The following is a 23,902-nucleotide window of genomic DNA, read 5'->3' on the forward strand; positions in this document are numbered from 1 at the left end:
GGGCATTGCAGGACTCCCCCTGCGCACCCCCGGCCCGGCCTCCCGCGCTCTCCCGGGGCGGGCCCGGGGGGGGGTGTTAATTATAGGACAGGCCTGTTGGGGGCAGCTCTCCGCCCGCGCGGCGGGAACAACCCCCTCCCCGCACGCAGCAGCCTTCCAGGGACACCCTCCTGTGCCCACCCGCAGCGCGAGAGCCCGAAGCTTTGGGGCCGGGCCTCCCTTCTGTAGATCCTGCGCCTCCACCAACCCAGAGCTCCCCGAGGGCCTCCTCCCTCCAGGAGCTCCCCCTTTACCTTTGTGCCCCCCCCATCCCCAGGCCCTCCGGCCAGCTGCCCCGAGGCACAACGCCTCTGCTGCCCCTTTCCTGTTTCTCATCATGAACGGGACCGCACCCCCCCACCCCACCCCGAGGGCCTTAGGATCCCCCCGGAGGAAATGGTGAGCCTGAGCCTTTTTGGGAGAACCACCCGTAGCGAGAGCCCGGCAGGCAGCCGAGGGGGGCAGGGTGGGGACGGAGTGGGGTGGGGGCGGGGGGGGTTGGTGGTGCTGTGAGTGCGCTGCTCTTCGAAGGTCGTCGGTAACTCTTTCGGCTGAGCTGGGCGCTGGCGTTGACCTCTTAACAAAGAACAGGTTCGGCGGCCCGCCCCCTCACCCCACCGGGAGGCCGAGGGGGCCACGTGACCTTTCCAGCCCCGGCCCCCACCGAGAGGGGCCGGGAGAGGGGGTCCCGGGGGCGGGGAGGGGAGAGGGAAGGAGGAGGAGGAAGTCTGTGGTTGCTTGGGGAAGGCGGGGAAGGGAGGGGGCGAGGAAGGGGGGGTGAAAAGTGGAGATGGGGGATGGGAGGCGGCGGAGGAGGGGGATGGGAGGCGGAGGAGGAGGGGGATGGGAGGCGGAGGAGGAGGGGGATGGGAGGCGGAGGAGGAGCGGGATGGGAAGTAGAGGGGGGATGGGAAGTAGAGGGGGATGGGAAGAGGAAGTGGAGGAGGAGGAGAGGGATGCGTGGAAGGCATAGGAGGGACTGGTGGAAAGAAGGGGGATGGGAAGTGGAGAAAGAAGGGGGTGGGAGGCTAAGGACCGGGGCTTGGGGCTCTGCCCAACCCCATTCCAGAGACTCATTAAGATGCAATTGCCAATTTTTTTTTAAACCAGACTGTATAAATTTACAGTTTCCTTTTCAGCTGAAGCAGACAATGTTAAAACACATTAGATTTTCTGTTTCAGAATGCAAATTAAACATAGCGAGCTCTTGGAAGGCTTAATTAGGGCTTAAGAAAATAGGAGATTTAAAACATGGATGCTTGAGTAAGGCCGATTCTAGCCTGGTGGAAATATGGTCTCTCTCTTTTTTCTTTTTTTTCGGTCACTTAAAAAAGAGAATTGCTTAATAATAAAACGGCCCAAACCTTCCCTCCAACATAACAGGAAGTGCTGCTTAAAAAAACACTTAAAAAAAAAAAAAACCAAGCCCTTGTCCAGGAAAGGGGGTGGGTTTGAGGTGAAGCTGGGCGTCCCCACACGCTGAGGCTGCCGGCAGGGTCATCACACAGTCCCTGAAGCTTGCTCACCCTCCACTCCCTGAAGGAGTTGGAATCCACCCCCCCAAGCCCCCCCCCCCCATCTAGAAGTGACTTTCCTAACTTGCTGCCTGTAAACTAGGTGTCTTCTCTTTTCTGCTCCCTTCCTTCAGCCCCAAAGCCAAAACAACAAAAACAACCAACCAGAAAAGAAGCCCCCCCCCCAAAAAAAAAACCACAATCAGAAAACCCACCCAAACTCTGCCTCAGCTGTTCCGGCCGATATTATGTGAGCCTCGGGGGCTATTTTCTGCTCTTTTCTCTCCCTGGAGAGATATTTAAGGCCTTTAAATGCCATTCTGTGCACACATCACTTAAAAATGGTCTGGCACAGGGGAAAAATTGGCAAATGTATAGTTCACAATCTGTTCCCATCACGTGAAGCTGGATTCAGCAAGAGCTCCATTGGCTTCTCCAAGCCAGGTTGTGCAGCCTCTTAAAACGATCTGGGGGCTTGTCAGTGGAGGAAGAAGACAGGCTTTGGGTGCCACGTGTGGGGCTGCCGGACAGGGGTGGTCCTGCACGTGTCCCGGTGTAGTAAAGCTGTACCATTTCGGTCTGAGGAGGGGGAAGTTTCGTCTGTTTTACCTGCCTGATCTTTCAGAACTGGGGAGAAAAAGAGGGGCGCCTTGAAAACCTAGGAGTTTTCTGTAGTGTCTCTGCATTTTGAGCGTGGTAGATGGGGTTTGTATTGGTCTGCTAGAGCTGTCATAGCAAAGTAACATAGTGTGGGTGGCTGAAACAACAGGGATTTATTTCCTCGCTGTTCTGAAAACTGCTAAGTCTGAGACGAAGCTCTCAGGAACTGTGGTTTCTCCTGAGGCCTCTCTCCTGGGCGTGTTGATGGGTGATTTGTCCCTGTGTGGCGTGTTTAGGTCCCCGTCTCCTCTTTTTACAAGGATGCCGGGCATTTGAGATGGGGCCCCCCCCAATCACCCCATTTAATTTAATCACCTCCTTAAAGACTGATTCCAAATACAGTCAAATTCTAAGATAGTGGGAGTTAGGATTTCAACATAGGATGGGGGGTGGGGACACAACTCAGCCCCTAACAGGGTTGGGGAGACCACTTGAGAGGCTTGGTGGAGGAGGGGCTCACACTCCTCCTGCAGCCTGGGGTGTGCCTGGGGGGGGTGTGGGGGTGCCCCCCCCAGCCTGTGGCACTGGGCTCTGCAGTGTGCAGAGAGAGGAGGCTTGCGGAAGGAATGGAGCTCATGGTGGGGAGGGAGGGCAGCTCTGAACTGCACACCCTGGGCCATCTGCCCACAGGACAGCTGCAATTTTAATTCCCGGTTCTGGGAGATGAGAGCTTTTTAAAAAAGATTACTTCTATATTCCCTCTTTACCACAGCCTGAGGGTCAGCTGAAAATGCTACCCTAGATGCGTTTTTCCTGAGTCATCCCTTTTTGGCAGGACTTGTGTCTTATTAACGTTTGTGTCCCCAGAGTTTATGGTAGTGCTTGGCACCGAGGAGGGAGCCTAAGGTATGTGTGTGGAATAATCATGTGGCCTTTCAAGATGTTAATTTAATCTTCATTGATCGTAGGTGACAGAAACCACAAAGCCTTTTGTTGTGAAATGATAACTGGTAATTATTAAAAGGAGACTTCTCTCTCTTTAGTTCTTGAACTGGGAAGAGCGTGTGGATGTTCTGATACTGTGGATTTCCTCAAGCTGTCCCCAGAAAGGAGATGTTAAGGAAAAAAAAAAAAAAGGAAAGAGAGATCTCCAGGAGCTAAAGTGCGTGGGAGCTATGGTCTCAACAGCCTTTATTAATATTTGATTCCAGTGTGGGGTGGCTAGAAAGAGTATGGTGATCTCAGGATGCTTTCAGATTTGCGGGGATCTGCCTTGAAGTCCAGCCTTGGCAGTGTCCACAGAAGCATAGAGGATTCTGGGAAAACACATGTAATGAGGAGGTTGTGATTACCTTGGGGTGATCCTGGAACGCTGGCTGGCTTGGTCAGTTATGGGCAAAGTTTGTCCTTTCCTTCTGGAGGAGATCCGTTTTGTCTCGAACCCTCCCAGGGCATTCATGATCTTTCCCCTTTACTCACGTTAAAGAGCTCGCTGAGTTCCATTTGTCCCCAGAGGCTCCAGGACAGAATTTGCAGGTCACTGGGCAAAGGCTGAGGGAGTTGGGTCAATTTGGCACCCTCCATTGCCCTGCCAAGCACAATGTCACATTCTCTTCTACTGAACCATGCTAGCAAGAATCCATTATCAGTAAGTCGATAGAAATGATGTAATTATGTATATAAGCTCTGGCCCAGACTTCCGGTGGGTAATTAATGAGAGGCCAGAGGTTGGGGAAAATGGAATCATTCACTCCTTCTTTCAGGGCCTTTGGCTGCTTTCTCAATTCTTGGGTCTCTTTTGTGTATTTTATTTTGTTTGCCTTTGCTTTTTCTTTGGAGGTGGCTTGTTTGATGTATACGAGCGGGAAGTGAAAGGAAATTACTGTTTGGTGAGAGCACCAAAGGAAGGTGGAAAATATTCATAGTGCACATTGGTGGGTTTTGCCTGCTTCCACGGCCGTTCCCGGTCTTTTGGTTAAAACAAGTAAAGTTTCCTTAGGGAACGCTTGGCTGTCACTCTGTGACAGACAGAGCTCTGGGGATAAACTTGGGAACCAGGTCTGGCCAAACAGCATGTCACATCTCTTGGCTACAGTGACTGCTCAGGGAAGAGTCCGTTGGTACCCGCGATGATACAGAAAGAGCCAGATACAGGTTTTTGCTACAGTTGCTGACAAAGAGGTTTCTTTCTTTCTTTGGTGATTTGCTTGCTTGCTTACTAAGCTGGTAGCATGTGAACCTAGTCATGATAAAGTCCATCTTCTTCATCAGTGCTTGAAACTGAAGATAGCACCGAGGCACTGAGAAACATGGTGCTAAGGAATAGAGAGAGACCCTATTGGGTAGCATCTGAGCACCTGGATCTAGCCATGCCTGAAGGCCGCACATGGACTATTCAATTACGTGAACCAGTGTGTTCCTTCCCCCCCCCGCCCCCTTAGCCTGGTTTGATTTGGGTTGTTAATACTTGCCCCTGAAAAATAGTTCCTGGCTTATTAGAATGCTAATCTCTGTTTTGTAGAGAATTCAAGTGATAATTGAATTACTGGTGTCACAGAGAATTTATCTCTTTTCTTTTTATCTTTTATCATGACATATGACCTCTGGACATAAGAGAGTGTTCACCGTATATACATTTTAATGAACAATTAGTAGTCATCCAAGTTGAGAAGGGGAATGTTACCAGCGGCTCAGGAAACCCCCATGATCACCAAACATTGTTCCCTACCAGAATTTATCACTATTTGGACTTGGGGGATAATCATCTTGCTTTTCTCTATAGTTTTACTGCACGTATGCACCCTTAAACGGAATGGATTCTGTATTAATGGAACTGTATTGTGTGTACCTTGGGGGGGGGCTCACATTTGTCAACTGTACTGCGTGTATCTTTGGGGGGGGGGTCTCGCATCTGTCACTTGACATTATGTGTGTCATATTCTCTCCGCTGAGCTGTAGCTCATTCATCCTCAAGGCCATCACGGCGTTCAACATATGACTGTACCACAATGTATTTATCCATTAGGGAGCATTTTTTTTTTTTGTACCCAATGTTTATAGTGGAGAATTTATTGAAGTTGATCGGTCCAACAGAGCTCATATTGGAAACAAACTGAAATGTTATGTACTGCTCTTTGCGGAAGCCCGATCTTGAATCAGCCCAGCCATCTGCCGTCCTTGGTCCACATCCAAACTGCTGATGGCTGCCGAAGAAAAATTGCACAACCGGGTGAATTCACGTTACTACAGATCATGATCTTCAGCCCCAGCTGGGCCCCCATGAGAGCGAGCGATTCTGCGAGGCCATCTCTCCCCGCTCCCCCAGACCCAAGCTCTTTGGGTTGGCATGGCTCTCTCCCGGCCCTTCTCCACACACTCTCTCAGCAGATGACCTTGACTAATGGGGGTCATCAGGTAGAACGTTGTTCATTTCTTAACTTGGCAATGATGGATCATCTGCATCCATGTCTACCTCCCCTGCCATCTCTGGGGCCCACCTGCCCTTCTTTGTAGGTAACACCTGCACCTGTGCCCTTCTCACTCCTCAGTAGCTCTTGCCCTTGGCTCCCTTCCTGCCCCCCCCCCCACATCTACCTCTAACAGTGTGTCTTAGGAAAGGCCTTTGCCGTGATGACCTTGCCTTTGTCGTGATGACCTTGCCTTTGTTGTCCTCCCTCCGTACTGGGTCTTTGCAGTTCTCACCTGGAATACTCGCTAGTCTTCCTAACTGGTCCCCTTGAACACTTGAATTCTTTAGGTCGAGCCGTCTTCCTCTGTGGAACCCAGAATGATGTTTCTGGAATGCAACCCTGATTGTATGAATGTGTATGGGTTTCCTTGGGCTGCTCTAGTGAGTGAGCATAAATTCGGGGGAAGGGGGTGCAAGGGGATTGTAACGGCAGGAATTCATTCTCCCGCTGTTCCAGAGCCCACACGCCTGAGATCAAGGTATCTGCGGGAGGGGTTCTTCTGGAACCTCAGGGAAGAATCTGTGCCATGCCCCTCTCTCAGCTCTTGGTGGCTACAAGCAGTCCTTGGCTTGTCGACTCGCCACGCCAATCTCGGCCCTGCTCTTCGAATGGCCTCTTCCGTCTCTTGTGTCTCACGTTTTCCTCTCCTTTCTGTTATAAGGACAGCAGTCATTGGATTTAGGGCCCACCCCAAACCTGGGGTGATCTCATCTCAAGATCCTAACTTTACTTACAGCAGCACAACCCCTTCCTTGGTCACATCCTGAGGTACCAGGAGTTAGGACTTGGACCTGTATATTTGAGGCTGCTGTGTACGCCACTACATACCCCCTTGCTAAAAATCTTCCAGTGGCGTCCCCTTTTCCCTTTCGGGGCTTAGCCTAAACCCCTTATAGCCTGAAACGCTTTCCCCAGCCTACACAACCTCACCGCTCCATGGGCCTGCTCTGCTCTTTCCCCGGGCTCTCCCCTGTGAGAAGATCTTTGTCTCCCAGCTCATCTAATTGAGTCTCAGCTCAGCAATGCCCCCCTTCGCTCTGAACTCTCCCATCTTCCTCCAAGTTCACAAAGGGCCCTGGATATAGACACATCGTCAAGAGACCTCACAACTAATAAATCACAAAATCATGAAAACCATCCCCAAAGCCAACCAATGCAGCAAATGGGAAAAATGTGAAAATTCATAAGAAATACTTAAACTCGGGGGGGGGGGGGGAAAGCAAAACATACCTACTCATAAGTTAGCTTTCAGTAGGAAAAAAATTTAAAAATCCTCATGAAAGAATTTGATCACTTGTGAAAATAACAACACCAATTTCCCAGGACACAGAAATTGTTGATGGCTATCAACAAAGGACAAGTATGAATGTGGCCATGGAATTTGAAGAGGTAACTGGTTATTGCCGTAATATTTATTTTTATTTATTTATTTTTTAAAGATTTTATCTATTCATTAGAAAGAGCGTGCACAAGCGGTGGAGGAGGGGGAGAGAGGGAGAGGGAGGAGCAGACTCCCCGCTGAGCAGGTAGCCCGATGCGGGGCTCGATCCCAGGACCCCAAGATCATGACCTGAGCCGAAGGCAGACGCTTAACGACTGAGCCACCCAGGCGCCCTACCATAATACTTAAATGGAATTCTGTTTGTCTGCACTTTAGGCCAGAATAACTGGACCACGAGGTAAGTAGTCTCGATAATCCTGTATTTTATCAGCATATTTAAATTATGATCCTGTTCAGAGATAGGACTGCATGGCTTATATGACCAAAAAAATATGCTTGGTAGGGAGAACAATTTTTGGAACTTCCAAGTCACGGAGGAAAAGAAGACTCAGTGTCCGGTAGATGCCAGGAACTCAGGAGCAAGACTTAACGTCAGCCCTGCATTGTGGATGACATTTTGTTTGCGGACGGCCATTGGGTTTTACTTCATTTTTTGTACTTCTATTTTTTATTGTGGTAAAATATACATAACCCAACATTTACCATCTTAACCATTTTTAAGTATACATTTCAACGGCGTTAAGTACATTCACAGTGATTTTATTGCCACGGTCTGAGGAATTCTGGAATGAATATAGCATAACTTAAAACTGGCTTGAGAGTGGAGACACCTGGGGGGGGTCTCCTTTTTTTCCAGTGCCTTTTCTGCTTTCCTTTGTGGAGCAAGCTTTCTGGTTTGTAGGAGAAAAGAATCTCTAGATAAAGTAGGCAAGCTGTCAGGAAAATAAGACGAACGCATAGAGCCTGTGAGAAGCTGATGAGTGTCCACGGAATTCTGGAGACTTTACAAGCGGTCCTCATGCCTCTGTTTGTAACTGAAGCTATACGAAAATGTAGCTGAAATAAGAAGAAACACACGGAGAACTTGGAAGATGCCGGTGTCTTCGGTTGGGGTGGAATTATTTCAGGCCTTCTCTTGGATTTTGGTACCCATTTGACCACACTGGTGTGCACACAGTTTTAAAAAAGTGTTTGTGCCACCTAACAGATCACCCTCATTCTGCACGGAAACATCTTTTGAGTGATCATTGAATCATGGATTGATGGCAGAGTGCTTCGAATCTTGAGCTCTGCAAGGAGATTAATTTGAAAAAGAATGACATAAAGGTTCTCTGTTCTTTCTGTGAGAAAGTTTCTCCCCGATGATTTTTCAAGATGAGTAAAAGGAAAAGTGCATAATTGTCGCTGTCACTAGATCATTTTCTCCTTCATTTTTTGGGCGGAGGTCTATTCTTACTTGTTCAAATTGTGTCGACAGCTTTGATCATGCTACGATTGCCAAACGATTCACTCACGTGCCAAGTCCCCCCCCCCCCCGCCCCCGCCCGCCCAGCCACACCGTTCTCCCACCTGACGACACTCTGCACCACACAAGCTGATTTTCACCCTGTGCTTTGAACTCGGCTAGAATTGCCTTTGGAAGAGCACACAGTCAGAAGGCTCCGCGATGGACAATAGTGAATTGTGCCACCAAGTTTTTGAGTATAGGAAACAGAACAACACACAAGGCTTGGTTTTTACAACTTGGATTTTTATGTGGATTCCCAGACAGCTTCCCTGTTCTAAAATTTCTCTGGTCACCTCACTGTGCATATTCCCCAGCTCTGCACTTCAAGGGTTCCCGAAGTGCTGGCCTACTTTCCTGGAAACCAAACGGAGACAGTCATTATTATTATTATTTTTTCCATAGGAATAAGAAGGGTTATTTGTAGTCCGCTCTTACTGTGAGTCTTCATCCTGCAGACTCTTTCTTTTTTTACGTAAGGTGTTCCTAGTGTCTTGGTGGGACAACACCCCCCCCTTTTTTTTAAGCAAAACCTTCTGAGGAGGGAGACGGTGTCTACATTTCCAGTTTGTAGACTCATGAGTTGGTGAGGGCATTGCAGGCTCGTACTCAGGGACGCAGCCTGCGCCTTCTGCGTGACACCTGGCAGCCCTTGGGCTGGATGAATTTAGCATTAATTGATCTCCAAGGCTAGTGAGTGTGCGCACACCAGCGATTTTCAGAATCCATTAAACTCTGACTCGAGGCACCCGAGCAGAGCGGAGACCGCAGGACAACGTCCCCTCCGTTCGCTGCCTCCCACTTGAAATTTTACTGAGCAGGAAGACTCAGGGCCCAAGGCATAGGTGGCCAGAGAAGATCAGGACACGTAGTTAACGTGTGAAATTCAGGGACACCACAAATGATGTTTTATGTCCTAAATATTACTGGGGATGTGCTTTGCATGAGCAGGAAGTCCGTTATGTCACATTTCACTTGGGTGAAGCTGGAGCTTTCACTGAAAAATTCATTCTTTTTTCTTCCTTTTCCACTTTCACTTAGCAAGCCGTTTAGAGCTGCCGGGACCAACGTGGTGGCCGCTAGTCACAGGAGGCTACCAAGCTCTTGAACGGTGGCTAGTCTCAATTTTGCTGTGTGAGGTAGACGTCTGACGAAAGGAAAAAGACAATTTCTTAATAACTTTAGTATTGATCATGGGATGAAATGACACTATTTACACATATTGGGCTAAAATATATTAAAATTAACTGCACTTGTTCCTTTTTAAATTTTCAGTATGGCTACTAAATAATTTGGAAAGACCTATGTCAGTCTGTTAGTACCTCTTTGGAGCGGGGATTGGCAAATGTTTTCTGTACAGGCCCAGATCGTAATTATTTTAGCCTCTGTGGGGGATTGAGTCTTTGTGGAAAGTTGTGAGCTTGGTCCCTAGAGCCATACACGATATGCCAACAAGTGGGTGTGGCCGAGTGCCAATAACACTTGATTTATAGGGGCGCCTGGCTGGCTCAGTCGGTAGAGCTGCTAACTCTTGGCCTTGGGATTGTGAGTTTGAGCCCCACGTGGGGTGTAGAGATTCCTTAAAAATAAAATCTTAAGGAAAACTTTATAAAAACAGGCAGCCCCTTATTTGACCAACAGGTGTGGTTGGCTGATCTCTGCTTGAGAGGCGTAGGGTTTTTATTTATAATTTTTAAATGGAATATCTCCATGTCTCTTAGCCTCATTGATTTGGACAGAGCAAGAAAATATTTCTAAGTGGACAGCTACTAAGTAGGAAGGTATTGTTCCGTCTACTAAGTAGGAAGGTATTGACAAGATACTGATTTTTTTTTTAATAAAGTAGAAGAAAAAGCATGAATAGGGCCACTGGTGCATGGATCTTTACCTGTCTCAAAGCCTCCTGGATCCATGCTGGGGGATGTGTAGGTGGATTGTCATCCATCCTTTAGAGGCAAAGAGAACCCGGGATATACATTTTGTCCTGAGCGCCATAGAAATGTGAGGGCACGCTTCACGCACAATCCGTTTGAAAAATAGCAACACCATCTACCAGAATTTGCAGAGATGAGGCAACAGTAATGGGGGCTTTGATGCAAGAAAGTGAAAGGAATTTTTACAAAGAGCTGTTGAAGTAGTAAATCCCTTTTCTCACCCAATTAAAACATTTTTTTTTTTTTTTTTATCTCCTGAGAGAATGGCCTGATATAATTTAGGAGAATTGATTTCCATGTGATTGGAAAATGCCCTGAAACGTGAGAGCTGTTCAGGATCACATACCAAAAAAAAAAAAAAAAAAAACAAAAAAAAAAAAAAAAAAACGGAGTCAGGTGCAAATACGTTTTTGAGAGGTGGGCTGGGGAGTGTGACCCATCAGCTACTATCTGTAAAGAGATGAACTGCTTGTATTTTTCTTTTACTGATGAGGGAGCCTTCGGAGTGCTTCTGGAGTAAAAAGATCACCAATGAAAGTATAATCCCAGGAAATTTCTAAATTAGAGTTTGATTTATTACCTGTTTCATGCTCTTCTCTGCGGTGTTGAGGGAAACTGGAAACAATTTATGTCCTTCCCGTTCTGCGGTCCGTGAGTTGTGCCTGGGTGTCAATGTTGAAGCTGAATTTCAATTTTCATTGTTATTTTTCCCTGTTGGCACTGGCAGGTAAGCGTAATTGTGCTGTAACTGAAGTAATTGCTTAAGTAGCTGGGAACTCCTGTGGCATTAGATTAGGGCTGGTGATGGGGTACACTTTTAAAATGTGAAAATTTATAGCCTTGGGGGATTGCCGTGAATGGCTTGTTCGCATGACTTCCATGGCTTGGTTTTCATTAACTTGTCCAAACTCTAGATGTTCTACTGGAAGAAAAGTTAAGTAAAATTTAGCGTATGGTACCGGGCAATGGGAGCTTTACATTTATTAGTTTTTTTTTTTTTAAGAATTTATTTATTTGACAGAGAGAGAGACAGCGAGGGAGGGAACACAAGCAGGGGGAGTGGGAGAGGGAGAAGCAGGCTTCCCGCAGAGCAGGGAGCCGGATGCGGGGCTCGATCCCAGGACCCTGGGATCATGACCTGAGCCGAAGGCAGGCACTTAACGACTGAGCCACCCAGGCGCCCCATACATTTATTAGTTTATTTCACCATCAGAATTGCCCTTTGGAGTGTTCTAGAGTAGAAAAAAGTCATAAAGTCATAGAAAACATACAAAGCACTTGGTCACATAAATTAATTCACAAATAATGATGCAAAAAGCATATTCCATTTTATTCTCTAACTAGACCATCTATCATTAAAACTGCTTTCCAAATGATATGCATTGAGGCACAAATGATCAGTCTTGGTAATTTACAAATTATCAGTCTGATCATTTCTAAAACATTTATTGCTTTTAGAGATTGAGGGTGGGATCTTCTGTTCAGTACCACTGCCATGAGTAAAACAATGCCAGGATTTGACAAACAACTGCACTGAGCTCTTCCAGGGATGCCATGGTCTTCATGTTAGTGCCCGCCCCCCGCTCCCCCCCCCCCCCCAATTCATAGGTTGAAATCTCACTGCCAAGACGATGGTATTTGCAAGTGGGCCTTCAGGAGGTGACTAGGTCATGAGGGTACCATATAATTTGCCAAAGATTGACCTCTCAGACAATGTTGGCATTGAATGGCATTACTAACGCTGGGCAGAGCTGCCCTGGACCACAGGGAAGTTTTATTTTGATAAAACGTTGTGGTTTACCTATTGAAGTCAAAACTGACTTAAAGCTGAACGTTTTACCACAGCAGAAATTCACTGACCAACTCCAGGAGGTTTAACATCAACATCTAAGACAAAGCCCCAGCTCTTAGTGGTGTGGTTTGGAAAGAAAGGCTTTTTTTTTTTTTTTTTTTTTTAAAAGTTATAGGAGTGTAGAAATTTCATTTAAACCTTGGTACAAATACTTCCTGTGGTATTTCGTCTGTGCGTGTAGGTGGGGTGTGTGCCTGTGTGTATGTGTGCGCTCCAGTGTAGACGGCATGCCAACCTGTGTGTGTGTGCTTGGCTCCATTGTAAGGTGCTTGAGTTCATGAGCAGCTCTTTGGCTCTGGATGACGATGAGCTCAATCTACTTTCTGAAAGTGATTTCACCCTTCTCTGTATTCCTTTCATGCACAAGATCACTGAAGATGGTTGCCGTCGACTTATTTTGGACAATGTTCTTCCTTTATGGTTACTCGAGGGGCTATTTCTTTATTTTTGCATATCCCTGATGCAGCACAAAGGCATTCCCCCCCCCCCCCCGGCTTCAGCCCCCATATGCACACTTCACACGCTGAGCCTGAATCTAACAAAATGATTTCAGTTAGCGTCCATGAGACAAAAATCTTAGGTCTAAACTCAGGCTTAGAAGTGGAGTAAAAACAGATCTGGGAGAAATTACTATGAGCTGCTTGTGTGATTCCCATTACATTCTCCTCTACTTCTGCGACGGAGAGGGGGTGGTGTACAGTGTGGGGGGAATCACGGGCTGGATCATGTATTACAGTGATGTGGCCTTGTTTGTGCTTGATGATGATGATAGCAGTGTAATTTGTGCATAGCGTGAGCTGTGCTAGAAATGGTAAAGCTTCTCATCCAGCCAAGCTTTTCCCTTAGCTTGCTTGTTAATCAGCCTCAAAAAGCACTAGAACCTTTTGCTAAGTTAGTAAAATATCAAGAAGAATAATTACAGTGTGTAAAAATAGCAAGAGGATAGAACAGTAGTTAAAATGTGTTTGCAACCCAGTGCGCGCCACATCTTCCTTTTCTTTGCAAAGATTCTTTGGGTATCTTTTCTTGGGTTCCCATTGTACTAGTGAGGATAGGCTTCATGATGGCACAGTAACAAACAAGGCCGTGACTTTACAACTTAGCTTATTTCTTGCTCTTGCTACATATCACTGTAAGTGGGCCTGGGACATCTGCTCATTGTAGTCACTTGGGGACTGAGGTTGCTAGAATATGGGAGATGAGGGAAGATGACAAGCACATCATAAAACATCCCCCTGAAGCATCATATTGCTCACCTTCATCGGGGGCAGCAAGTCACCTGGCAACACTTGAGTGGGGATTTTTTTTTTTTTTTTAAGATTTATGTATGGATTTGAGAGAGCGCGAGTGCTGGGGGGAGGGGGGACAGGCAGAGAGAGAGAGAGAGAGAGAGACCTCAAGCAGATTCTATGCCGATCACAGAGCCCGACGCGGGGCTCAGTCTCACACCTCTGAGATCATGACCTGAGCCGAAACCGAGAGTCGGATGCTTAACGGACTGAGACGCCCAGGCGCCCCTGTTGAGTGGGGATGCTTAATCCTTCCTCAGGGAGGGTTCTCGAATATTGGTGAGCAAAACTATAAGCTACCACACCATTTAGCAGGATCTGATAAAGTATTTAAATATATGACATAATCGTGGTAATGGCACACCTATTAAACCCAGATTAGCAGTAAATATGCTATAATAGGTGTGCTAAGAAGCCAAAAATTACGTGCTCTAAACCGTGAAGTCACCCTGGGGTCTTTGCTCATTTTCTCCCTGCAAATACTTGTAATTCTTTGAAAATACCTCAGTGTCTCGGTCCTGAATGTTTCACACTTGATTTATTGTAAGACTTTTCTTTAAAAAAAAAAAAAAAGGAAAAATTTTAATGCAGAAGTAATAACAATCCTGTTCGTAAGGATTTAGCAAATACAGAAAAGTGTTAATAAAGGAGAATAAAATGTGCTTATCATTCCACCACCCTGAGGTTGAGATTTTCAGTTCAAGGGACACATAGCATAGATGCCACTGAATTTTTTTTTTTTTTTAAAGACAGATCCCATTTTAAAAGAATTTGTATTCCTTTGATAATGAAAAGGTTGAGCACTTTCTCACCAGGTGTTTAGAATCATGTGCATTTATTCTCCTACGTTTTGTTTGTTCCTTTCTGGATAGGACTGTTTTGAATGTAAGTTGCAGAAACCCAATTCCAAGTGGCATTGGTGACAGAGAACATTGGCCCAAGTAAGTGAGGACAGAAGTGTAGCTGGTTTCCGGAGTGGCTGGAAACAGGGATTCCAAGGCCGCTAGTCCTTAGAGAGATGTCTGCCCATCATCTCGGCTTCCCTTTTGAAACTGGCTTTCTTCTCTGCCCCCAGAGCTGCTTCTCCTGAGAAGTAATGGATACGCACCCAGTATGTCCCAGGCTTAGGTCTTCAGCTGTGCTGACAGGGAGGGATTCCATCGGGCCCAAGGGACCCAGCTTGGTCCCAGAGTGCACCTGCAGGACCAGTCGGTGGTGGATGCCTTTGTATGAGCCAAATAGTTGGAATGGAGAGGGGTGGGTTCCAGAAGAGGGGCGACTGTTCCAGAAGAAGGGAGAGGCACTGGGCATGCCCTTCACCATTTCACCTTTAAAGTAAAAGAATTTTTACTTAAACAAGTACTCATATTGGCTGCTGGATTTTCAAATAGTGTATTTAGAAAGGCCAGGCTCACCTTCTGTGTCATCTGCAGATTCTGCCCGTATGTACCCGTTACTGACTGGAATGTAAACTTCTCTCAATCATGTTCTGTGCATTTACAGTTAGTATCTGTACAGACCCTTCCAGAAATGACTGGGTGTTTGGGGGGAGAAGTGATGGATTATGGATTCGTTTCCTAGGGCTGCCGTAACAAAGTACCAAAATCTGGAGAGCTTAAAACAACAGAAATTCGTGGTCTCGCAGTTTTGGGGGCTGGAAGTCTGAAATCAAGGTATTAGCAGGGCTGTGCTCCCCATGAAGGCTCTAGGGGAGGATCGTTCCTTGTCTCTTGTCAGCTTCTGCTGTTTTCTGTCAATCTTTGGCATTCCTTAGCTTATACATGCCTCACCTCATGCTTGTACTGAGTGTGTGTTTCACATCGACTTGTGCTTCTGGCCACCTTCTGCTTGTGTGTGTTCACATCGACTGCCCTCTGTGTGTGTCTGTCTGTGTCCCAAATTCCCCTTTCTGTATTGACACCAGTCCTCGTGGAGTAAGACCCACCCCAATGACCTCAGTGGGGCTTCATTACCTCAGGAAACACCCTGTTTCCGAATAAAGCCACATTCTGAGGTCCTGGGGGTTAGGACTTCAACATACCTTGTTTGCAGGACATGATTCCACCCATAACAAGTTGAAGATACGATGTTTTTGAAAGATTTTATTTATTTATTTGAGAGAGAGAGAGCAGGAGGGAGACGGGGAGAGAATCTGAGCGCAGGGCCTGATGCAGGGCCGGACCTCACGACCGTGGGATCAGACCTGAGCTGGAAACCAAGAATCGGCCGCTTAACGAACTGAGCCAGCCACCCAGGTGCCCCTGAAGATAGGATTTAAAAAACAACAATAACAACAAAAAACCTCAATCGTATTTTCATGGATATATTGGTTTGCAAACCAGTTCTTTTTTTTTTTAGGATTATTATTTCTTTATTTATTTAACAGAGCTAAGAGAGCGAGCACAAGCAGGGGGAGCGGCAGGCAGAGGGAGAGGGAGAAGCAGATTCCCCGCTGAGCAGGGAGCCCCACGCGGGGCCCCATCCCAGGACCCTGGGATCATGACCTGAGCCGAAGGCAGACGCTTAACGACTGAGCCACCCAGGCGCCCCTGCAAACCACTTCTTTCGGGGTGGTAATAATCTTGGAACCACACTCAACATTGGTATATTCACTTCTGCTTCATGCTCTGTGATCACTGCACAGACAGCGTGGTGTGCCTCTTCCAGATTTGTCTGAAATACAGTCTTGGGAACAAGGGCAAGCATTTCGCTAGGGTGAACATCAAGAATTTTAATTGTGGGGTCAAAGGTCATTGTATTTAAACTTTCAATAGGTGTTGCCAACTGACCTTCAAAATGTCGTTCTGTACTTAAAACACAAGGGTACCTCGTCTCCATATCTCCACTAAGATTTCATACTACTCAGTGGCTTCACTCTGTTTTTGCCAATTGGAAATGTTACTTCATTATACTCTGAATTTCTCTGGTGACTGGTTGGGTTGAGCTTTTCCCATCTTTTATCAGTTTTGTATACTTCCTGTTCTGCAAAGTGGCAATTTGTATCCATTCCTTTTGTGTTTCTTCCGTTGAGCTTTTCTACAAATTTGTGAGACTTCTTGAGATACTGAGCACATTAACCTCTTTGTAGTCTTTCTTGCAATGTTTTTCCTTTTCATTTTATTTAAAAAAAGTTTTTTAAAGATCTTATTTATTTATTTGAGAGAGAGAAAGATAGCGAGAGTGAGCACAAGCGGGATCATGACCTGAACCGAAGGCAGACGCTTAACACACTGAGCCACCCAGGCGCCCCTTCCTTTTCATTTTAAACTAAAAAACATTTAAATTAAGTATAGTAACATCTACAGATCTTTTCTCTGTGATTTCTTCTATTGCTTCCATGCGCTGCAATTCCTTGCACATTGGGCTATGTTTGTATGGTGCCATTGTCAACACCTCGCATTTTCATCTATCTGGCCCTTTCGTGGCGGAGTTCTAACTTTGGTGGTCTCAAATGACAAGATCAAGGGTTGGCAAACTTTTCTGGAAAAGGGCCAGATTGTAAATATTTTAGGTCTGAAGGCCATATGGTCTCTGTGACAACTGCTTTGCTGTTGTTGCTGGAAAGTGGACCATAGACAATATCTAAATGAATGGATGAATGGGCATGTCTGTTTGCCAATAAAACAATTTTTTTTTTTTCCAAAAACAGGTGGCAGGCTCTAATTTGCCAACCCCTGGATTAGACAATGGCCAAATCTCCTATTCATTCAGGCAGGTCATTTAGGCACACCAGTATCTTTACCTAGAGATAAGCAATAAACACATAGTGTAACGGTTGCAAAATCAAATGACCCACATCCAATTAATGGCTAGCTGAAAAATAGTTTTTTGCATACAAAGACTCAACAAATCATATAGTTATGCAATCATAATCACATAACTAAATTCCTTCTAGGCATTGAGATTCCTTTACTTGTCAAGAGAGCGGTAGGGGTTTTATAAAGGCCTCACGTTGACAGCGTGCGATTCTCTTTTGCGAAGAAAAAGAAACACTGATAAAGTTTTTCTGCTGACGTGGGAAGACTGGTAGCTTCAGAGAAATAGGATTAGCTGTCATGTTCAGGAAATAAACATCTTAGTGACACCGTTTATGGAAAAGCAGTGATGGAATTGATGCAATTTAACGACAAATGCATCCTCTCGAACAGTTTGATTTGCTCGTTGAATGATGATAAATGGACTAGACAGCATCTAGCACAGTCCCCTTGGTCCATCCCAAATTACTCTTGGCGGGAGCCCTGAAGAGTCAATGGTGGTGGGGTTTCGAAACCTCTGGGTTAAGTGTTGCCCGGAGGCTTGGTCACACAGCAGATGACTGCTTCCACATTTCCAGGTTCCCTCCTGGCCAGAGGAGGAACACGACACAGTCCTCGGAATGACTGCATAGACTCCTGGTTCCATGTTCGTCTCCTGAATCAGACCCTCTGGGGAGGTTGCCTGGGAATCTGCATTGAGACAAGAGCCCTTGGTGACCCTTCTGAGGTATCTGTACAGTTTAAGAGCTCCTTCTGTAAGGTCTCACGTCCCAAAATTAACTTGCAGTGAGCCTAATCTATGGTAGGAGCTGTTCTCAACTTATCCATTTTATGTCCAGGGTAAATAGTGTTGGGGATATTTATGTCTGATTGTAGGAAATGACTCAGTGGAAAAAATGACTTTATGTTTTTAACTTATCTTCCTGGCTTCGTTGTTTCAGCCATATCACCATTCTGTCTCTAAAATGTTCTGATGGCTACTGAGACCAGGATTGTTACTAACATTAACTCTGACGGTCCCTTCTAGCTTTATTTCACTCCTAATTCCTTTTTGTAGTATTAATCTGACGTTTTTTTAACAAAAACAAAACTAAACAATCACACCAAAAAAATGAGTAAAAAGAAGCATTCTCTTGTATTGGCATTTTTTAGAAAGATTTTATTTATTTGAGAGAGAGAGAGAGCATGAGCAGGGGGAGGGAAGAGCAGGAGCAGAGAGGGAGAAGCAGACTCCCCACTGAGCAGGGAGCCCGATGCGGGACTTGAACCCAGGACCCTGGGATCAGGACCTGAGCCGAAGGCAGACGCTTAACCGACGGAGCCACCCCGGCGCCCCGGCATTTTTTTTTTTTTAAAGAGAGAAAATTCTGTAGCCCTATCTGTGGTAGCACACGATTTAGGAGAAGGAGAAAATGAATTTTTTTTTTCTCTTGTATGACTCTTTTGATCATATTCTCTTTTTTTTTTTTGTAGTTTTATGGTTTCATTACCACATGTACACAAGCTGTCTGTCTATTCATTTTCTTCGCTGTGGAGCCTGGCGTTGGGATTGGTGACTCCGGTGACCGGCCGGGCCGCTCTTTCTACAACAGCTCTGTGGTTCTTGGAGGAGACATTGTGAGCACGTGCTTTGCTTTCTTGTTGCTGCCGTAACCAGTGTTGGGCATTGAGATCTGCCCCTTGACTCTTCTGCGCACCCTGATGTCAATGCCTCTGGGTTTCCGCGAGTTGTGTTTAATTTTAACATATCAGTCTGACTGGTGTCTGATGAACTTTTTGGTCCGCCAATGATCTGGGGCTTCACCAGAGGTCTGAGGGCGAGCCATGATGCCGAGTAGGAGATGGCTGCCACCTCCGTAGGCGGCACCGAGGAAGACAGTGATCATATTTTCTTAGTAGTATTGCTTCAGAGAGAAATGATACTGCTTTCACCTTTAGCCTCAGCTCTTATAAATTAAATTTGCCTGCAGTTGTTGAAGTATTTCGAGACTTTATGGTAACACAACACATTTTCCTAAGTATTTGTGTGCATCTGTCTTCTTAGTTGGGCTCCCAGTGCTTAAGGGCAGCTCATGTCTCATCTGTCCTTCTGGAGCCATGCCTCGTGGCATCTGCCCCTTAATACACGTCTCCCGAAGGACTGACATTCGTGTGTTGTTAGGGACATCTTCATGAAAAAATTCCGGCTGATCCTCATGTGAGCTACCTTTGATTTAACAGCCTATGTCTTCTACTGCAAGATGAGACGAACACTTTGACTTCTTTTTTCTACATCTTGAAAAAAATCCAGATGCTAGAGGCTGTCTGTGTATCTTTTACACAACCTGAATTTCCACACGTACAGTAACACCCCCACATCACTTGCATACATCAAGTTTGGGTGTTTGAATGCCAGCTGATGAGTGCTGATTTTGAACTCTCCTGCTTAAAATTTATTTTTTTCCTGAGAGTGTTCACTTTCTGGTTCCCAGGAGTTTGATTTCTCTTTCTATTCTGGTGGGCTTAAAGCCTCAGAAATGCTTTGTTTGCGCCACTGTTTAGACAGGGGGGAGAAATGACTGGCTCTTATCTACAATCTATGTCCGATAAAGATTGCTTTGGCATAAAAGAAGCAAACAATAAAAAAAAACCACAAGTGCAAGAGGCTAAGCCTTAAAGTATTCCCACTGAACCAAACCAAACCACACCAAAACAAGTCGGTTTAGAGTGTTGACAGGGGGCTCACCCAGCTGTAGGTGTCTTTGTCAAGGACAGAGGGAAGGTACTTGACTTGTAGGTGAATTTTCCAAGTGAGTTGATAAAATAATCTTCAAGAGTCAGGTTTGAAATTCCCTGTTTTAACTTTCTGTAAACTCTCTGGCTCATCTGTTGCACAATTACTGTCAGCGGTCCCTCTTACAAACAATAAAATAACTCCATCCATTCTCTTGATAAAGTCTTCACTTCCAATAAGTTGAAGGAACCACCGTTTTTTTTCTGCTTAAATTTTTTTTTTTTTGGTTTGTTTATTGAGGTATAATGTGTATATGGTAAAATTCACTCTTTTGCAAATGTGGAGTTCAGAAGTCTTCAAACTACATACAGCTCCTGGGTCCAATTGGGCCCACTGCTTGTTCTTGTAAGTCAAGTGTTACTGGCACACAACCTGTCCTCCTCATTTACATACTGCCTATAACTGCGTTCTTGCTACAATGGCAGACTTTGATCAGCGAAGTCAAAAATATTGTCTATCTCGCCCTTTACATAAAGTCTGTAGACTTGGCTATAGTTTTACGAATTTTACCAGTTTAAACAGTCACGGAACTATCACCACAATCAAGATATAAAAAATTTCCCTTGCTCTTAAAAATTGAGGAAGCTACCAGTTGAGGTAAGAAACGGTTTTAGAGAAGTAACCTTTTACTCTATATTTTAAATTGACTTTAGGTTTTTAACATCATAAGTCATTACGTATACACAATATATTGGACGTTTGTGGTTGGTCTTTCCAGCAGCGATTGGCCACTTCTGTGCTCTACAGAACCGTGATTTCCTCTTGAGGAATTTGGGCCCCCCCCCCATTTTTTTGTATCACATGTGTGCGTGAGCTGCATCCCGGCTGAAGCTCCTTCCTTCCCTGCTGGTTCCAAAGATGTCTCCAGTGGGCTGCAAGGGCTTCTTGGAGAGACAACTTCACTCATCCCTGGGTGCTGCCGGGATAGCAGTCTTTGCTCGTTGGACTCGAATGAGGAAGCCCCTTGAATGGCTGACACCCGTTGGGGCCCATGACAGATATAGAGACTTGGTGTGGAAGTGAAACTCAGGCTGCCTGGGCGGCACTGAGAAGTGGAGAGAAAAATCTGATTACGTGGATTTTTTGAGCCCAGATTCAACTCTTGCTTCTCACTAGCCTTAGGGCCAGACACACCAGTGGATTTCCTTGAGTGTGCAAGTTGGCAGGAGAAGGAATTTCTGTTATTTGTAACTAAATGAGCTGCAATTGATGCCTGCTCTGTAACACTCAGGGAATCACAAAATTACAAAAACACCCAAGCCAGAGGTTTATGCTGTAGGTGAGGATTTGATACGACTACTTAGCTCTCTGGAAAAAGAGATGGCCAAAGAAGGTCTTCCCAAGAAGGCAACATCGGAACAGGGATCTGAAATGAAGGAAGGGTGTTGGCTCTGCGGTTCAAGGGAGGGAGAAAGTTCTGGGCAGAGAGAACTGCAAGGGCACAGCCCTAGATAGGACCGTGTTGGTTTGAGCAGCGAATCGGCAGATGTGGCTGGTGGGTGAATGGGTGCGGTGGGAGAAGCAGTTAGAGATAAGGGTAGAGAGACGCAATTAACGTTCATGACTAATGGCTCTATGTGGAATCACGAGCCGCAAAGCAAGCGTTTGGAGAGGAGTATTTAGGGGGGAAAATGTCTCAACCAAAGGGCAACTGATGCCTTGTGGATTAATTGAAGGTGCTGTGGCAAGCGTGGGGATCTGTTTCTGGGAAGGGGGGGGCAGATTTTGGCAGCCCGGTGTGGGCTTCCCAGGTGTGTAAGGATGCGTGGCCAGTGCAGGCTGGGTCGACTGCAACGTTCCCTGCTCCCTGCAGCAATGCGGGGGTGACTGAAGGGAGCCCGAGATCTTCCAACAGTGCCGCCTCCCCCTGAACCACCTGCCGCCTAAGCAGTCCCATCTCTGCTTTCACATCCAGATTGCCAGTTGTGGGCTTTGATATCTTTGTAACAAATGCTGCGTGGAAAACGTGCAGAGTCCCAGGACCTGTTTCACTGTAAATGCAGCAGAATGCACTGACCATGAAGTCCCCAGCTTTGTGGGGCAAACACGTCAATAAATGTAACTTACAGGGCAGTTCTAAGCCTGATGAATGGGAGCTCCAAGGGAATGCCGGGTGATTAAGTCCAAGAGAGAATGAATTCACGTTTGGGATGCTCCAAGGACTCACGCCAAAGTCACGTACCTTTGCTACTCTTTGCTCGAAGTATATTGAACAAAGATTCCTAGTCCAAATGTTCCCTTTGACACGTGCTCATGGAGTGCTTTCTCTGCCTGACGGTTCAAGAAAATGGTAGAGCCTTCATCCTCAAAGAACTAACATCTGATTGGGAGAGGCAGATAAAATAAGCCGATAATTTCTGGGTACTCGGTGGTTTGGAGAGATGCGAGCAAGGCTCCTGTTAGCAGTCCAAGACCAAGATCTGGTCCAAGACCCCAGAAAGCTTGTTGAACAACAGACGAACCCTGCTGGATAAGGGAGAGAGTGTCCCATGTGGCGTGAAGCACTGGGCAGAGTCAGTCTCTCTCCCCCGGGGTCCAAAGAGTAATATTGATGGGGTTGCCTGAACTAGTAAGGGTCTGATGTGGAGAGGGAGAGGAAGACAGAGAGAGACCGAGAGACACAGTGGTACAGAGAGGGGCTGGGGAAGAAGGAGGGGGCATCTGTGTGACTAAGTTTTTGCTTTTAGTTGACTCCTTAGAACCGAGATGATACATTTGACTATTTCTGGAAAGTTCTTTAATCCAAGAAAGAATTTTGTAGCTGCTACCAAGTGAAAAGTCACAGGTCACCTAACACACAGTGCCCCAAACAGCTTTAGCCGGACTGGTTCTTGGATTTTCTGGCTTCTGTGTTCGTTATCTAGCACTTGGGGCTCTGTGGAAGCTTGATAAGAGTCTTTTTAAAGAAGGTCCTTGCTGGATGTTCTGTTCTGCTCTCCCTCTGGGTGTCTGTAAATATGTCACACTACCCCTCTCCGGAGGGCGCCGAACTTCCCCACGAAACTACGGGAATGGGGACATTATTTGCAACTGTTTATTTAGAGCAGAGGTGAAAGTTCTAAGGAAATCCGTAATCTCCTGTCTTTCTCTCATTTCTGCAAATCGGAGATTACTTTTCCCCTCCTTCTGCAGGGCTGATGAAACCAAGCAAAAAGAAGAACATTTCAAGAGGCCAGACTCTTGGTGTGTGGCAAGCCTTTGGTTGGAAGGGAAGGAGAAGTGAGGAACGAGCCGTGAAGGAAAGAGTTCCCCCTTGATTAATCTGAATTGGCAGTGTTTGTCAGCGAGAATCCTTCTTACTATGCACTTGCAGGGCGCCCAGACATGACTGCAGGAACTTACGACTCGTCTCTGCATTCGTACTTTTTTTTGTCCTCTGTGCTCATAGTTTATGAGTGACAGGATAAGCATACTAATTAGTCAGCTGTCATTTGGAAACACGAAAAAAAAAATAGCACTTAACCATGAATTTTCAAATTCTGGATCTGGTACCCTGTAATCGTTTCCATGCTTTCCATCACATTTTTGGGGAGTCTTTTCTTCCTTCCTTGATTACTTCTGATGCCTTTGCCCAGTACGGTGATGGGGCTGCCGTGGAAAAGAAATCATTTCTCTTGTGTGGGGTTGTGGGAGTGAGTTCCATTAAGAGAAGGTTACACCACAGACGCTGTGTAGCAACAGCTGTGTGGATGGAAAATTCCAGTCTTTTTTGTTGCAGTGTTTTCCATTTTTATATGTGTAAGGAAATGTGTGCTTAACTGAACTCAGCTGTTTGAAAATTCACAGAAAGTATGAGATAATACCTGTGTTTGCCACTTAAACAATTTTAAATAATAGCAGAAAAGATGTGCTTGGTTTACAAGAGTTCGTGAAATACATATTCTGTGACC

The 23,902-nt window shown here is 45.9% G+C and overlaps 1 long non-coding RNA gene across 1 annotated transcript; it reads left to right on the forward strand.

The window, feature by feature from the left end:
* Positions 1-165: 165 nt before the first annotated feature.
* Positions 166-19,217, forward strand: LOC112812793 (uncharacterized). The gene is made up of 3 exons (XR_003205366.2): positions 166-438; positions 17,818-17,966; positions 18,713-19,217. It is a non-coding gene; the product is annotated as an uncharacterized lncRNA (long non-coding RNA).
* Positions 19,218-23,902: the final 4,685 nt, after the last annotated feature.

This window comes from Callorhinus ursinus, unplaced genomic scaffold (assembly GCF_003265705.2).
Source record: "Callorhinus ursinus isolate GAN/ISIS: 27379988/994484 unplaced genomic scaffold, GSC_fseal_2.0 scaffold16, whole genome shotgun sequence".
In the NCBI taxonomy this organism is placed as follows: Eukaryota; Metazoa; Chordata; class Mammalia; order Carnivora; family Otariidae; genus Callorhinus; species Callorhinus ursinus.